This window comes from Phacochoerus africanus, chromosome 2 (genome assembly GCF_016906955.1).
Source record: "Phacochoerus africanus isolate WHEZ1 chromosome 2, ROS_Pafr_v1, whole genome shotgun sequence".
Classification (NCBI taxonomy): domain Eukaryota; kingdom Metazoa; phylum Chordata; class Mammalia; order Artiodactyla; family Suidae; genus Phacochoerus; species Phacochoerus africanus.
The window spans coordinates 94074673-94092015 of NC_062545.1; the positions used below are offsets into that span (position 1 = coordinate 94074673).

At 35.4% G+C, this 17343-nt stretch overlaps 1 pseudogene; it reads left to right on the forward strand.

Moving 5' to 3' along the window:
* Window positions 1-1165: 1165 nt before the first annotated feature.
* LOC125121103 (olfactory receptor 5M10-like) lies at window positions 1166-9544 on the forward strand (annotated as a pseudogene).
* Window positions 9545-17343: the final 7799 nt, after the last annotated feature.

Below are 17343 nucleotides of genomic sequence, written 5' to 3' on the forward strand. Positions count from 1 at the left end.
GAAAACTTCCACATGCCACAGGTGTGTGGCCCTAAAAAGACAAAGAAAAAATCATGAAGGAAAGCAGAAAAGAAAAGACAAAAGAAAAAGAAAGAAAGAAAGAAAGAAAGAAGAAAAGAAAGAAAGAAAGAGAAAGAAAGAAAGAAAAAGAAGAAAGAGAAAGAAAAGAAGAAAGAAAAAAGAGAAAGAAAGAAAGAAAGAAAGGAAAGAAAAAGAAAAGAAAGAACGAAAGAAAAAGAAAGAACGAAAGAAAGAAAGAAAGAAAAGACAAAGAAAGAAAAAGAAAGAAAGAAAGACAAGAAAAAGAAGAAAAGAAAGAGAAAGAAAGAAAGAAAGAAAGAAGAAAAAGAAAAGAAAGAAAGAAAGAAAGAAAAGGAAAAGAAAGAAAGAAGAAGGAAAGGAAAGAAAGAAAGAAGGGAGGAGGGAGGGAGGGAGGGCGGGGAAAAAAGAAGAAAGAAGAAGAAAAGAAGAGAGAAAGAAGAGAGAGAAAGAAAGAGAGAAAGAAAGAGAGAAAGAAAAAAAGGTTTAGTACACACATTCTTAGGCCATCTTGGAAAAGGTCTTACTTAGAGAAGAAAATGAACTGTTTGATTTTCTTGGTATTTTTTGTAAAATTTATTTCCTTGGGTTCTGTCTCATCTCCGCAAGTGAATCATCCATTCTGAGACAAATGTATGAACAACCATTCATCAGTGACTGAATTCATTCTCCTGGGATTTAGCGATCATACAGAGCCACAGTGTCTTCTTTTTATGGCACTTCTACTCATCTATATGATCACTGTGTTTTGAAATTTTGGCATGATCCTAATAATCAAGATTGACTCACATCTTCACACTCCAATGTATGTTTTCCTCAGTAACTTGTCCCTCATTGACTTCTGTTATTGTTCTGTCATTACTCCTAATATGCTGGTGAATTTCTGGGTGAAGAACCCCATCATTTCATGCAATGCGTGTGCCACTCAATTCTTCTTTTTTTGTTCTTTTGCTGGCATTGAGGGCTTCCTGTTGACCATGATGACCTATGACCATTATGCATATATTTTAAGCCTCTTCTTTACACAGTCACTATGCCCCCCTATCTTAATGTCCTGCTGGTACTGACCACGTATCTTGCAGGCTTTATAAATGCTGCCGTTCACACTGGCCTTAGCTTCCAACTGTCATTCTGCCATTTAAATGTCATCAACCACTTTTTCTGTGACACGCCACTGCTCCTGAAACTCTCTTGTTCTGACTATTCCCATTTCATGTCTCTACATCCTCACTGCGATCTTGAAGATCAGTTCTGCTGAGGGGAGGCACAAAGCCTTCTCCACCTGTTCTTCCCACTTGGTGGGGGTCACCATCTTCTTTGGCACAATCCTGTTCATTTATCTCTGCCCCAGCTCCAGTTATGCGATGGACCAAGACAAAGTGGTGTCCGTATTTTACACGGTGGTCATCCCCATGTTAAATCCTCTTATCTACAGTCTGAGAAACAAAGAGGTTAAAACCTCCTTAGGTAAAATTTTTAAAACAACCTCTTTTTGCTTCTGTATTTAGAATGAGTAAAGCCTGGGGTTTTAGGACTCTGGGGGAACTTAGAAATGACAAAATCCACCTTCATGTACTCTGGCTCCATATCATTCTGCTACAAAGTTCTGATAGTGGAATTTGACCAAATATCTCAGACATCCTGGAGAATATTGTTGCTCTGTATAAATCCCACTTACTCCGTAGAACCTATATACTTGAAAATAAACTAATATCACATTTCCACTCCCTGCTTGGAGGCATAAAACCCAATACAGGCATACATCTTGGAGATACTCTGGGTTCAATTCCAGATCAAAGCAACAAAGTAAGCATCATAATACAGCAAGTTACAGAATGGCATATATATGTATATGTATGTGTGTGTGTGTGTGTGTGTTGTGTGTATATGATATATATACGGCATTATATATATATATATATATATATATATATATATATGGTTTTCCAAAGCATGTAGAAGTTACATCCTCATTTTCCTATAGTTTCTTAAGTACGCAATAGCATTATGTCTAAAAACTAATGTATATACCCTAATTAAAAATGCTTTATTGCTAGAAGATACTAACATCATCTGAGCATTCAAAAGTCATAATCTTTTTGCTAGAGGAGGGTCTTTCCTCATTGTTGATGCTGACTGACCAGGGTGGCAGTTGCTGAATGTTGAGTGGGCAATTTCTTAAAATGAGACAATAATGGGAGTTCTTGTCATGGCTCAGCAGTTAATGAACCTGACTAGCATCCATGAGGATGCAGGTTTGATCCCTGGCCTCGCTCAGTGGGTTAAGGATCCAGCGTTGCCATGAGCTGTGGTGTAGGTCACAGACATGGCTCAGATCCAGAGTTGCTGTGGCTCTGGTGTAGGCCAGTGGCCAGAGCTCAAATTGGACCCTTAGTCTGGGAATTTCCATATGCCACGGGTGTGGCCCTAAAAAAATCAAAGGGAAAAAAAAAACAAGAGAGACAATAATGAAATTTGCCCATCAACTGATCATTCTTTCACAAACAATTTCTTTGATGTAAGCAATACTATTCCATAGTATTTTACCCACATTAGAACTTCTTTTAAGGAGTTCCCATCATGGCTTAGTGATAATGAACCCCACTAGTATCTACGAGGACATGGGTTTGATCTCTGGCTAGAGATGGAATTGGAGCTGTAGCTGCCCACCTACACCAAAGCTCACTGTAATGTGGGATCCTTAAACCACTGAGCAAGGCCAGAGGTTGAATCCTCATCTTCATGGATATTAGTTGGGTTTCCGCTGAGCCACAGTGGGAATTCCAGACTTATAGACTTAGGACTCACATTTCAATGTATGATTCACATCAAGTTGATTTTGGAGTATTAGGTTATGATATGATATAAAGATGGAAATTAAAATTTTCTATACAGATACTCAATTGTCCCAGTAGTATTCTTCATTGAAATACATTTGTGCATTTGTTCTAAAACCCAGTAACCATATATAAATGGATATATTTATGGTACTCTATTCTGTATCATTAATCTCTTAGCCTTGGTTCCACACATTGTTTTGAGTACTGTAATTTCTTATTGACACTTAAAATGAGGTAGTATATATCATTAAATTTTTCTTCTCAAAATTTTTTTGGCTAACCCAAGTCTTCTTTTATATATTATATATTTTAGAGTCAGTTATAGATTAAAAACATAAGCCTGTTCAAATGTTGACTGAACCAGTGTTAAAACTATTAATCAATTTAGGAAGACTTGGCAACATAAAAATATTGAAGATTCCAATCCACAAGTGAGAAATATCTCTCCATTATTAAGGTCATCTTTAATTTCTTTCTACATTTATTTTGCAGTTTTCTGTATGTACCCCTTGCAGTTTTTTAGCAAATCACTTCTATCTAGTTTATGCTTTTTTTTCTTTTTTTCTTACTCCATGAATTTATTACATTTGTAATTGTACAGTGATCATCACAATCCACTTTTATAGGATTTCCATCCCACAATCACACTAGTTTATGCCTCTGCTGTTATTACTAAGTAATATTGAAAATATTTTCCAACTGTGCTTTACTTTCATATTATAATGTAATAATCTATGTGTATTGATTTTATAATGATATGACCTTCCAAAATATACACTTAACTTTTCTTTTGCACATTAAAAAAATTGTCAGCTGTACAAAATGATTCAATATTAGTTTATATTATAAAATGATTACCAAAATGTCTAGTTAATATTCCTTTTGCATATATTAAAAAGAAGGTTCTATCTAACATCATGGGCTCTAAGAATAACATAACTTTTATTTTTTCTTTCTAATTAGCATAACTTTATGGAACATATTAGAACTTCCAGTAAAATGCTGAACATGCTACAACTTTAACAAAATAGACAATTAAATAATCACAGAAAGACAAGTAAAAAAACTAACAATGTTAGTGGGGCATTTCTAACTATCTGATTCTTGTGATGTTTATGTATCTAAAGTCATCAGGTATTCATTTAGCAGACACACATAAGTGTTTATAGAGAAACATTAAAGCATTCTGATGAGAATATTATTATTTTACATATTGAAATTCCAAATTCTTCCATCCATATTCTCCTCCCTTCATATTATTTTTTTATTATTTATATTTTATTTTTATTTTTTTTAATTTTCCCACTGTACAGCAAGGGAACCAAGTTATCCTGAAATGTACATATTACAATTACATTTTTTTCCCCACCATTTGACTGTTGCAACATGAGTATCTAGACATAGTTCTCAATGCTCCTCAGCAGGATCTCCTTGTAAATGTATTCCAAGTTGTGTCTGATAACCCCAAGCTCCCGATCCCTCCCACTCCCTCCCCTCCCATCAGGCAGCCACAAGTCTTTTCTCCAAATCCATGATTTTATTTTCTGAGGAGATGTTCATTAGTGCTGAATATTAGATTCCAGTATAAGTGATATCATATGGTATTTGTCTTTGTCTTTCTGGCTCATTTCACTCAGTATGAGAGTCTCTAGTTTCATCCATGTTGCTGCAAATGGCATTATGTCATTTTTTTTTTATGGCTGAGTAGCATTCCATTGTGTATATATACCACCTCTTCCGAATCCAATCATCTGTTGATGGACATTTGGGTTGTTTCCATGTCCTGGCTATTGTGAATAGGGCTGCAATGAAGATGTGGGTGCACGTGTCTCTTTTAAGTAGAGTTTTGTCCGGATAGATGCCCAAGAGTGGGATTGCGGGGTCAAATGGAAGTTCTATGTATAGATTTCTAAGGTATGTCCAAACTGTTCTCCATAGTGGCTGTACCAGTTTACCTTCCCAGCAACAGTGCAGGAGGGTTCCCTTTTGTCCACAGCCCCTCCAGCACTTGTTATTTGTGGGCTTATGAATGATGGCCATTCTGACTGGTGTGATGTGGTCTCTCATGGTCGTTTTTTTTTTGTGTGTATGTGTATTTTTGTCTTGTTGTTGTTGTTGTTGTTGTTGTTGTTGTTGTTGCTATTTCTTGGGCCGCTCCTGTGGCATATGGAGGTTCCCAGGCTAGGGGTTGAATCGGAGCTGTAGCCACCGGCCTACGCCAGAGCCACAGCAATGCGGGATCCGAGCCGAGTCTGCAACCTACACCACAGCTCACGGCAACGCTGGATCATCAACCCACCGAGCAAGGGCAGGGACCGAACCCGCAACCTCATGGTTCCTAGTCGGGTTTGTTAACCACTGTGCCACGAAGTTAACTCCTCATGGTCGTTTTGATTTGCATTTCACTTATGATCAGTGATGTTGAGCATTTTTTCATGTGTTTGCTGGCCATCTATATATCTTCTTTGGAGAACAGTCTATTCAGGTCTTTTGCCCATTTTTCCATTGGATTATTGGCTTTTTTGCTGTTGGGTTGTATAAGTTGCTTATATATTCTAGAGATTAAGCCCTTGTCGGTTGCATCGTTTGAAACTATTTTCTTTCATTCTGTAAGTTGTGTTTTTGTTTTCTTTTGGGTTTCCTTTGCTGTGCAAAAGCTTTTCAGTTTGATGAGGTCCCATGGGTTTATTTTTGCTCTAATTCCTATTGCTTTGGGAGACTGGCCTGAGAAAATGTTCATGATGTTGATGTCAGAGAGTGTTTTGCCTATGTTTTCTTCTAGGGGTTTGATGGTGTCCTCTCTTCTATTTAAGTCTTTCAGCCATTTGGAGTTTATTTTTGTGCATGGTGTGAGGGTGTGTTCTCGTTTCATTGCTTTGGATGCAGCTGCCCAGGTTTCCCAGCAATGCTTGCTGAATAGACTTTCTTTTTCCCATTTGATGTTCTTGCCTCCCTTGTCAAAGATTAATTGACCATATGTGTCAGGGTTTATTTCTGGGTTCTCTATTGTGTTCCATTGGTCTGTCTGTCTGTTTTGATACCAGTACCACACTGTTTTGATGACTGTGGCTTTGTAGTATTGAAGTCTGGGAGAGTTATGCCTCCTGCTTGGTTTTTGTTTCTCAGGATTGCTTTGGCGATTCTGGGTCTTTTCATGGTTCCATATAAATGTTTGGATTGTTTGTTCTAGTTCTGTGAAAAATGTCCTGGGTAATTTGATAGGGATTGTATTGAATCTGTACATTGCTTTGGGTAGTATGGCCTTTTTTACAATATTGATTTTTCTAATCCAGGAACATGGAATATCTTTCCATTTTTTTCACATCTTCTTTGATTTCTTTGATTAAAGTTTTATACTGCTCGGCATATAGGTCCCTTATCTACTTGGTCAGGTGTATTCCGAGGTATTTGATTTTGTGAGGCACAATTTTAAAAGGTATCATATTTTTGTATTCTGTTTCTAATATTTCATTGCTGGTGTACAAAAATGCGACTGACTTCTGAATGTTAATCCTATATCCTGCTACTTTGCTGAATTTATTAATCAGTTCAAGTAGTTTTGGGGTTGAGTCTTTAGTGTTTTCTATGTATAGTATCATGTCATCTGCATACAGTGACAGTTTTATCTCTTTTCTTCCTATATGGATGCCTTTTATTTATTTTGTTTGTCTAATTGCTGTGGCTAGGCCTTCCAAAACTATGTTGAAGAGCAGGGGAGAGAGTCAGCATCCCTATCTTGTTCCAGATTTGATTGAGAAGGCTTTCAGTTTTCCCCATTGAGTATTATATTTGCTGTGGGTTTATCATAAATGGCTTTGGTTATATTTAGGAATGTTCTCTCTATACCCACTTTGGTGAGGGTCTTGATCATGAATGGATGTTGGACTTGGTCAAATGCTTTTTCTGCGTCTATTGAGATGATCATGTGATTTTTGACTTTTTTTTGTTAATGTGGTGTATGATGCTGATTGATTTGCGTATGTTGAACCATCCTTGTGAGCCGGGGATGAACCCTACCTGGTCATGGTGTATAATTTTTTGGATATGTTGTTGGATTAGGTTGGCTCAGATTTTGTTGAGAATTTTTACATCTATATTCATCAATGATATTGGGCGATAGTTTTCTTTTTTGGTGGTATCTCTGTCTGGTTTTGGAATTAGGGTGATGGTGGCATCATAGAATGTCTCTGGGAGTATTATTAAAAGGGATGGTTAATTTCCCTATTTTTATCAAAGATCTTAGGCATTTAGTACCAAACAGAATAAAAAGATGTTGGGTAGAAACTTTGGCCTTGAAGGAGAATCTAAGACCTCAAAGCATGAAATTAAAGTTATGCCCTTGAGAAACAAAACTTATTTTACTTGTATTTTAAGATTTATTTTTAAAATGCCCTAGGGAACATACCTAAGAAATACATTATAAATCTTCCCACCTTGTTTTCAGAAAATATGATATCATCATTTACAGGTAGGTCATTTTCTACATTTATTTGTTAAAGATATGTTTGTGCTTTTGTTTGATATCTCACTAATTTTGAAAAAAAAATAGTTTGATCAATTGTGCTTGATTTTTCTATTCATATGTTAATATTTCACAGCATCTCTAAATAATCAGTTCTAACATGCAAGCTCTTGTGATGTCCATGTGAAAACTAAATTTAAAAAGGCCAAGGTGCAATTCTTGAGGCAAATTTTTTTCAGTCATATCTTTTTTTCAGAAGAAAAAGCAAAACAAAACAGAGACACTGACTCCATCTGGGAGCTAAGCCCACATTTAAATATTATCCTAATGTGTTACACATATGTTAGATAAAAATTGTTAAAAATGGAGCCAAAAATGACCACTTGCTTCTCTAGATACTTGAATTCATTTTTTATTGTTCAAATTCTGCTTTCTCTGAATAGCCATCTAAAAGCACACCATCTTTGATAGCTTACAAGTATTTTCTTCTAATTTACATTCTGTTGTAGATCTTTGTCTATGTGGTCAGTATCTCTTCTTTCTCCTACAATACAAGCTTTATGAAGATAGAGAATCTGCTCACTGCTATAAACCCAAAATCTAAAAAAGAAAAAAAAATCAGTATTTAGATTGTACATAAATATTGAGTGGGTGACTTTACCAAGCAGAGGAAATGATTCTTTATTCTGTCATTTCTTAGCCATATATCGAGATAAATTTACTAACTCAATGTCCTCTGAATGTAATGAAGACAGAAAATTCTGGGTTTCAGGTGAAAATGCTGTTCTGAAGGCATTAGATTTTGTGTCTGAAACACTAGGATATCAAAACTAGAGGGATTCAAAATTCAACTACTTTCATTTGTCTATTTGAATGATGCTACTGGTCTGCTGTTTTTCGTACATGATATTCATTTCCCTGGTTTTCATTTTCACAAATATGAAAACATACCATATGCGGAGTTCTCCAAGAAGACAGGTATAAATGTGCATGTGTATATATACACACAACTTAGAGAGAGATAGGAAGAGAGAGAGAGGGATTGTGATTCTGTGTTTGAGATATATAGGGAAAGAGAGAACACAAGATTAATGTTTATGATGATATTTTGACAAATTTGTTGAGAAGAGTAATTTTCGCACAGATAATTTGACTGAAAGGAATGGCATAAGAATGGAATAAATCTAAAATCAAGATCAGAGCAAATTCTTCCCATTTTTGTGACTTTTGGTTTCAAGCGATAAGAACATGTCTTCCTCAAACCACACTGTAGTGACGGAATTCATTCTCCTGGGACTCACAGGTGACTCCATGCTAGAGAAGATCCTGTTTGGGGTGTTTCTGGTGATCTACCTAATCACACTGTCAGGGAATCTGGGCATGATCCTGCTGATCAGGACCCATCCCCACCTCCAGACACCCATGTACTTCTTCCTGAGCCAGCCTCTCCTTTGTGGACATTTGCTATTCCTCCAACATTCCTCCAAACATGCTGTGCAATTTCCTCACAGACCAGAAGACCATCTCCTGTGTTGGGTGCTTCACACAGTGTCTTCTCTTCCTTGCCCTGGTGATCACTGAGTTTTTTATCCTTGCTTCAATGGCCTTGGATCGCTATGTAGCCATCTGCAGCCCTTTACATTACAGCACCAGGATGTCCAAGAACATCTGCCTCTCTCTAGCCGCAGTCCCTTACACCTGTGGCTTCCTTAATGGACTTTCGCAGACACTGCTGACTTTTCACTTGTCCTTCTGTGGCTCCCTTGAGATCAATCATTTCTACTCTGCTGATCCTCCCCTCATAATGCTGGCCTGCTCTGACACCTAGGTCAAAAAGATGGCAATGTTTGCAGTTGCTGGTTTTACTCTCGAGCTCTCTCTTCATTATCCTCCTGTCCTACCTTTTCATCATCACAGACATCCTGAGGATCCATTCTTCAGAAGGCAGGCACAAAGCCTTTTCTACTTGTGGTTCCCATCTGACAACAGTTACTCTATTTTATGGAAACCTCTTTCTGCATGCACTTAAGGCCTCCATCTGAGAAGTCTGTGGAGGGGTCCAAAACAGTTGCTGTCTTTTAGAGTTTTATGAGCCCAATGCTAAACTCATTGATCTACAGTTTACAGAACAAGCATGTGATCCATGCCATGCAGCAAATGATTAAGGGAACTTTTTTTTTTTTTTCATAGAATTGCAGTTTAGGTATCTGTTCATTTGTAATTACTGAGTGTCTGTAATTACATAGTGACTCCCTTTAAAAGAAAACTTACTGGTTAATACTCATAGTTTTTTTCTGTTTTCACAAACTCCCCTCAATCTTAATACCTTCAAGATAAATTGTTTCATTAAAAACTTTAATATTGAAATTCAAAATTATTTTCTTTAGAAGAACCTCTGAAAATAAATTGGGTGGTATTCAGTAATTCCATATTATAGTTTAATATCTTTACTGACTTTGTGAGTAGATGTTATAATTAACTCACTCTGATGGTTCTGCTAAAAATCCATTTCATTTGAATTTTATGGTTTACACAACTAATGTTATGTTCAAAATAAGATGATAGGTTTTACACTTAATTTTTTAGAACTTTACTTATTTATATATTTTTCTTTATATGGCCACATCAGTGGCATATGGAAGTTCCCTGGGTTAGGTGTTGAATTTGTGCTGCAGCTGCAGGCTTGTGCCAGCGTCACAGCAATAATGGATCTGAACCACATTTTCAATCTATGCCACAAGTTGCAGCAATGACAGATCTTTAACACACTAGCTGAGGCCAGGGATGTAACATACATCTTCAGTGATACTATGTGTGGTTCTCAACTTGCTGAGCCACAATAGGAACTCCCAATGCTTCCTTTTTTTTTTTTTTTTTAATTTCTTAGGGCCGCACCTGGGGCATATGGAATTGCCCAGATTAGGGGTAAAATCCGAGCTACAGCTGCTGCCCTACACCACAGCCAGAGAAACAGGGATCCAAGCTGCATCTGAGACCTTCACCATAGCTCATGGCAATGCTAGATGCCCAACACACTGAGCAAGACCAGGGATTTAATGTGCATCCTCGTGGATACTAGTTGCACTATTTTCCGTAGTGCCACAACAGGAATGCCTTAATTTTCTTAATTTATGTAGTAATTTCTTCTTCAACGTGTCATTTAGAACAATGGCTCTGGTGCCTGATTAATCACTAGAATAATCTCTGGGAAATTTTAAATTTATGGATCACCCACAGGTTGAAATTACTATATTCTTTTTTTTTTCCACAACCCAAATCAGAGATATCCTGAGAAACTCTTTGTTCATTTTTAAACAGTGGTTATGGTTCTCATTATGGAATATAATCTGTCAACCATGTTTAAAAATTTTCAATGATACAGATTCAATCATTGGTAAAGTATAGTGGCACTCTAGGTATATTTCTCATGTAGTAGCTCTGACCTAGGTCTAATTTATTGAGAGTAAATAGCGCCTATCATTTGGATCTAAAACAAGCCCTGAAACAGCATACAAATGAATCTATGTTCAGGTAACTCTCTGGCAGAGAACACCCAATGTTTACTTCATTTCATAAAACTGTGACATTACTTTCTACACAACATTGTTCTAGCAGTTTTCAAAATTCCTACTGAGAAAATCAATAGTGTAGAAGCTTATAGGAAGAGATACATAGTTCATCCTCATTGTATGTGCATTAGTGGTCAACTAGATGATGTGTTGAAACACAGAGTAAACTTTTAAAAATTTGTCCTAAGTGTTTGTATTCTAATATTGTGCAGTCTCATTTTAACTAAGACCACAATACTAGATACTAATATGAAATCAACTCCTATATTCACTGTATGTGTTCAAATTATTTTCCAGAAAATCACCCAGATGACCATCAGTTTTAGAAAATTGGGCTCCATTCTTAAGTCTTAATTGATTGAAAAGGGTTGATTATGTTCACTAAAAATAAATGAAAATACAGATGGTTATGAGGAAGTAATTTTATCAGCAATGTCTTCCAAACCAAAGGACAACTTCTGTACATAGTTTGCTCTATATTCTCAAATAAATTGGCATGCATACATATTCTGATAATACATAAATAAAAATTGGAATAGTATGCCATATCCAAGTTTAATATTGATATTTCACTTAATAGTATAATGTCTGTATTTTTATACAGACTAAATTTTTCAGTGAACATAATTTTTGATGTAGTATAATACACAATATCCAATCATACTTGATTTCAATTGTAAAAATACTATATATCGTTGCAGAAAAGCACATGAAATATACTGAAGATTTTTGTAACTTTTAACATTTAAGATTTTTCAATTTTAGAATATTATTTAATGTCAATTTTGGAATAAAAGCAGCACAATTTATTTGTAATCTCCTAATAAAAGAGAGATCCTCTCTGCATTTGATGTATTTTTTCCATTTAGCTTATCGCACAAACCACTATTCCATCATATTGATGCTCTTATTATTAGAATTGATTCATATCTCTAAGTATATATTCCTCTGATTTCCCTTAGGATATATTTCTAAATGTGGAAATGCTGATTTTAACCTCGGACACTTTAAAAATCATTCATTGTTAAATTTTTCTGTGAATAACATTTTCTCCGGAAGACATGAACCATTTACATTTGTGACTGGTAATATTCAAGAGTAATCATTTCACCATAGCCTTATTTTTTCTTTTTAAAAATAAAAGTTTATTTACAGTATTATATTAGTTTCAGATGTACAGCATAGTTATTCAATATTTTTACATACTATACTCTATTTAAAGTTACTGTGAAACACTGATTATGTTCCTTGTGTTGTACATTATATGTTTGTAGCTTATTTATTTTACCCATAGTAGCTTTTATCTTTGAATCTCTTATCCCTATCTTGCTCCTACCCCCTTCCCTCCTCTCATCGATAATCTCTAGATCTTCATATATGTGACTCTATTTCTCTTTCTGTTTGTTGTTGTTTTCTCTCTCTCTTTTTTTGTTTGTTTGTCTTTTTGTCTTTTTAGGGCCTCACCCTAGGCATATGGAGGTTCTCAGGCTAGGGGTCTAATTGGAGCTGCAGCTGCCAACCTATGCCACAGCTACAGCAACATGGGATCTGAGCCTTGTCTTCAACCTACATCACAGCTCAGAGCAACGAGGGATCCTTAAGCCACTGAGTGAAGCCAGGGTTCAAACCTGCAACCTCATGGTTCCTAGTCTGATTTGTTTCCACTGTGCCATGATGGGAACTCCTATTTTGTTACAGTCATCCACCAAAATTTATTAACATTAGAAAATAATATTTAAGCTTGTCTGCTTCTTTATTATTTCATCTAAGATTCTTGGGAAAGGAATATGTTTTCATTTGAACTGAAGAATTCAAATATATATTTAACAAATAAAGAATATAATTTCAATTGAATGATAATTTTTGATATTTCTGATGATTACTCACTTGAAGAATATATTTTTGGAAAAATGATAATTTTTCATTTGTCTTATGGCTTTTTTCCATTCTAAAATTAAATAATCAATTATCTATAGTATGTCATCATTTTTTAACAGCCTTCTCATATAGGAACATCTCTAATATTCTAAATAAAGTTTTGTTGTCTATTGTAATATTACACATAACTTTTTTCTTACATGTTAATCTATTTCCTCCTGCTATTTATTGAGCAATGCTTTATTGTTCTACTAATTTGTGATATTTTCTTCATTGTACACTGAATTAATCAATTTTTTATCTTTGTCTAATCTCTATATGTATTTTAAATTAAATTGTAATTTATGTGGATTTAATGTATGTTTTAATTTCTAGTTGAGAAATTCCATAATAATAATTTGTCCCTTTCAAATTTATCTCAGGATAATATGAATCAGAGTTTCCACGTTATCCAATTTTTTTTTTTTTTGGCATTTTGGGGCTGAACCCATGGAATACAGAAGTTCCCATGCTAGGGGTCGAATTGGAGCTACAGCTTCCAGCTTACACCTCAGCCACAGCTGTGTGGGATCCAAGCCATGTCTTCAACATACACCACAGCTCACAGCAATGTCAGATCCTTAACCCACTGAGCTAGACCAGGGATCAAACCTGCATCCTCATAGATACTACTGGGATTCATTTCTACTGGGCCACGATGTGAACTCCTATCCAATATTTTAAAGTTGGAAGTAGGAGTTCCCTTTGTGGTTCAGTGGTTAACGAATCTGACTAAGAACCATGACGTTGAGGGTCCAATCCCTGGCCTTGCTCAGTGGATTGAGGATCTGCCATTGCTGTGAGCTGTGGTGTAGGTTGCAGATGCAGCTCAGATCCTGCATTGCTGTGGCTGCAGCATAGGCCAGCAGCTACAGCTTGGATTAGAGCCCTGGCCTGGGAACATCCACAAGCCACGAGTGAGGCCCTAAAAAAAACTTGGAAGTAATGCATATCACTGTTCAGTTTATGAACTATATCTATATCTATATACATACACATACATAAAAATCAATCAAGTATGACTATATATATAATACATATTCATTGTAAATTATTTGAAAAAATGCAAAAATATTTTACAATTATATTGCTATAGTTTGGTCCCATGATCCAGAGACGAGATGTATGGAATGGGGGAGAAGATTAAGTAACCTTGGGATATTAATGTTTTTATTTATGAACACTTTTACATAAACATTTATTTTGCACTATTTCAGTGTCTGTAATGCAAAATATTTTTTCAACAAAGGTATCTAAAAACAGAATCTTATTCCTGACAGGATTTTCCTTTTTCCAACAACCATTCCCTAAAGAATTGACCTGCCCATTTGTACCCTCAACTGTGAGTCATTTAATCACTGAAAATTTTTTGTGTTTATCATAGTGAACATAAGCATTAAACATTTCATATTGAGAAAAAAATCTCTCAGCTTTATAGGAGCTGTGAGAGCAGTTCACAATAGAAAAGTCACTTAAATTTGACTTAAAATAATTAATTATTTTGCTCGAATAATGTAAAATTAAGCAACACCCACCAAGCTGACAAAGGATTTTGTCTCAAGTCAGAAACAAATGGAAACAGTATTAAACTTAAGTCCATAGAAATCACATGAAAAATGACATATTGAAGGCTATGAATAGAAAAATAATAAAAATTAACAAATGTTAAAATTAATGACTAAAATTACTGGTCATCAAAAATACAAATTAAGGAGTTCCAGTCATGGCTCAGTGGTTAATGAGCCTGACTAGACTAGTAGCCTTGAGGACGTGGGTTTGATCCCTGGCCTAGCTCAGTGGGTTAAGGATCCAGCGTTGCCATGAGCTGTGGTGTAGGTTGCAGGCACAGATCAGATCTGGCATTGCTGTGGCTGTGGAGTAGGCTGGTGGTCACAACTCTGATTCGACCCTTAGCCTGGGAACCTCCTTGTGCTGTGGGTGTGGCCCTAAAAAGAAAAAATAAACAAATACAAATTAAGATACTGTTTTGTATATCTATATTTGTGAAGAAAACAAAACAAAAAAACAAACAAACAAACGAAAGTCCTGGCCGTTTCATACACTGGTGATGTAAGGAAAAATAATAATACAATAAATGGAAATCACATAATGTTACGTTTTAGGGAGTCTTAAAAAAGATTCTACCCTTTTACTCAGTCCTGTTTTAAAAATGTGCTGAAGGCATAATAAGAAACTTAGGTAAAGATTTTCATTGCAATGCTTAGAGTTGAGTAAAAGGGAAAAAGTGATATGCTAATACAGGCAGCCCTCACTTTGCATGATCTTGCTTAACTGCACCCACAGAACCAGGAAATATGTTCTTGCTTTGAGTGAATCTGTGACCACAGCACTGTGCAAAGGGAGGACTTCCTGCATTCAATACACAGTTATGCACAGGCAGATGCCAGACAGAGCAGGGGCTGCATGGATATAACTAGAACCCTGGAAGGGGTCCTGGCTGTGGTCATAAGGGAGAGCGTCACTCTCATGTGACAGATTTTGCATTAGAATGTTATACAGACATTAAAATAGAGAACCTCCCAATTAGGAAAAGGTCATGTCTTTTCATGCAGTTTATTTACAGGAAAAGGATACTTCAATACATATAACTTTGTAAAATACTAGGATTAAGGAAAATTAAAATTCATTCTTTATATATATATGTGCCAATTTTCCTTTGTAAAGAGTTATTGCTTTTAATTTTTTTAAATTTTGTGTTGTCCTCTTAGGCCCACACCCACGGCACATGGAGGTTCCCAGGCTAAGAGTTGAATTTGAACTGTAGCTGCCAGCCTGAGCCACAGCCATAGCAACTCGGGATCCAAGCCAAGCTTCATCTGCGACCTACACCACAGCTCATGGCAATGTTGGGGGATCCTTAACCCACTGAGTGAGGCCAGGGATAGATCCTGCATCCTCATAGATACTAGTCAGACTTATTTATTTCTGCTGAGTCACTGTGGGAACTCCAAGTTATTGCTTTTATAAGCAAGAAAATAAATAACAAATGCATATTTCCAGATTCATCCAGATCCTGATATAAAATTAAAGCATCTTTATATATTGATATTAGAATTTAGACATGATAGTAGGAAAAAGCAGGGTTTAAAACTTGTTCTCTAAAAGTATTAAAGTGATGATCATCCAGAGTCCTAATTCAAGCTTCTATTATTTTTCCCTTTAAAAATATTGTGCTTTGGAATAGATTGAGATCTACAGACACTAACAAATCTATCTTTATGTGTTAGTAGTGAGGGAGGAGGGCATATGAGAATCACTATCTCACTCTTCACTGTTTTAATCCAGAGCCCAAATTTTTCTTTCTTACAGAAATTTACTTCTCAAAAGAAATTTCCTCTGAATAAAGGATTTATTCTTCTGGAATTAAATATCACTAGCCCAGTAGCTATGACACTATATTATAAAATTGAGAAAAAGTGAAAAAATATGGATTCCAATTGTTTCTGTTGCACGAATATTTTCTATATTGCATTTATATCTACTATATTCACACAATAAAATGATACTCCTAATGTTATTGAGGAGGGAAACTATTAATATTTTTAATGTAGGGAAACTAGGGTATACATTTTTTAGTGTTGATTTCATATGTGACTACATCCAAAAAAAAAAGAAATATGAAGACACCCAAAAATAAAACTGTGGTAATTTATTTTAACATAACTGATTGGAAGTAATAACTTATATGCATAAAGATTTTCCTAAAAGTGGAAAAATTAAAATTCCCTAAGTATTAAAAGGAAGTGATGAACGATATATGTCGTATCACAGTTAAGTTATATTATGCTTTTAAGTAAAGACCAATTCCAAAGATTATCAAGCAGTCTGGATTATGCTTGCACATATTTAGCTGCAAAACACTAAAACAAAAATTTCATGTGTATTAGACTAGCGTTTATTTTAAAATTGTTTGTGGCTGGACAAGAACCAAAAGATACTATTTAAAATTAGGATAGAAATAATGCTAATATTGTAGGGACAAAATGATCTAAATCTCTTACATAAGAAATAAAAATTATAAATCAGGCATGGGAACCTCCCATTCATAAGGTTATCTGTTTTGATTAAAGGACACTAATGAAACAAATCATTGGGTTCATAAAATGTAAAACATCAAATATTTTTGTTGAAATAATAAAACCCATATAGTTTTACACTCAAGGGGAGTAAACACAAAAATTAATCCAAAGTTTATTCAGAACAGATATTGAAAATTAAAGGAATGGAATTTTTTGAAGATAATCAACTTTCATTAAAAGAATACATGAAATATGTCCTAGGGAATATGTTACCACACATTTGAGGAAATATACTGTAATGCACGTCACTTTGCTGGAACGAATAGTTCAGTGATGCTCATCATCGGTAACCTAGGCAGTAAATGGAAGAACTGCTCTCTGCCAGTTAGTCAAGAGGAAGTGAATTCTTGAGTGAGACTAAAACTTGAACCTTCTTAATCATAAACAGCTGACTTCTGTTCCTCTTTCCTACCAAT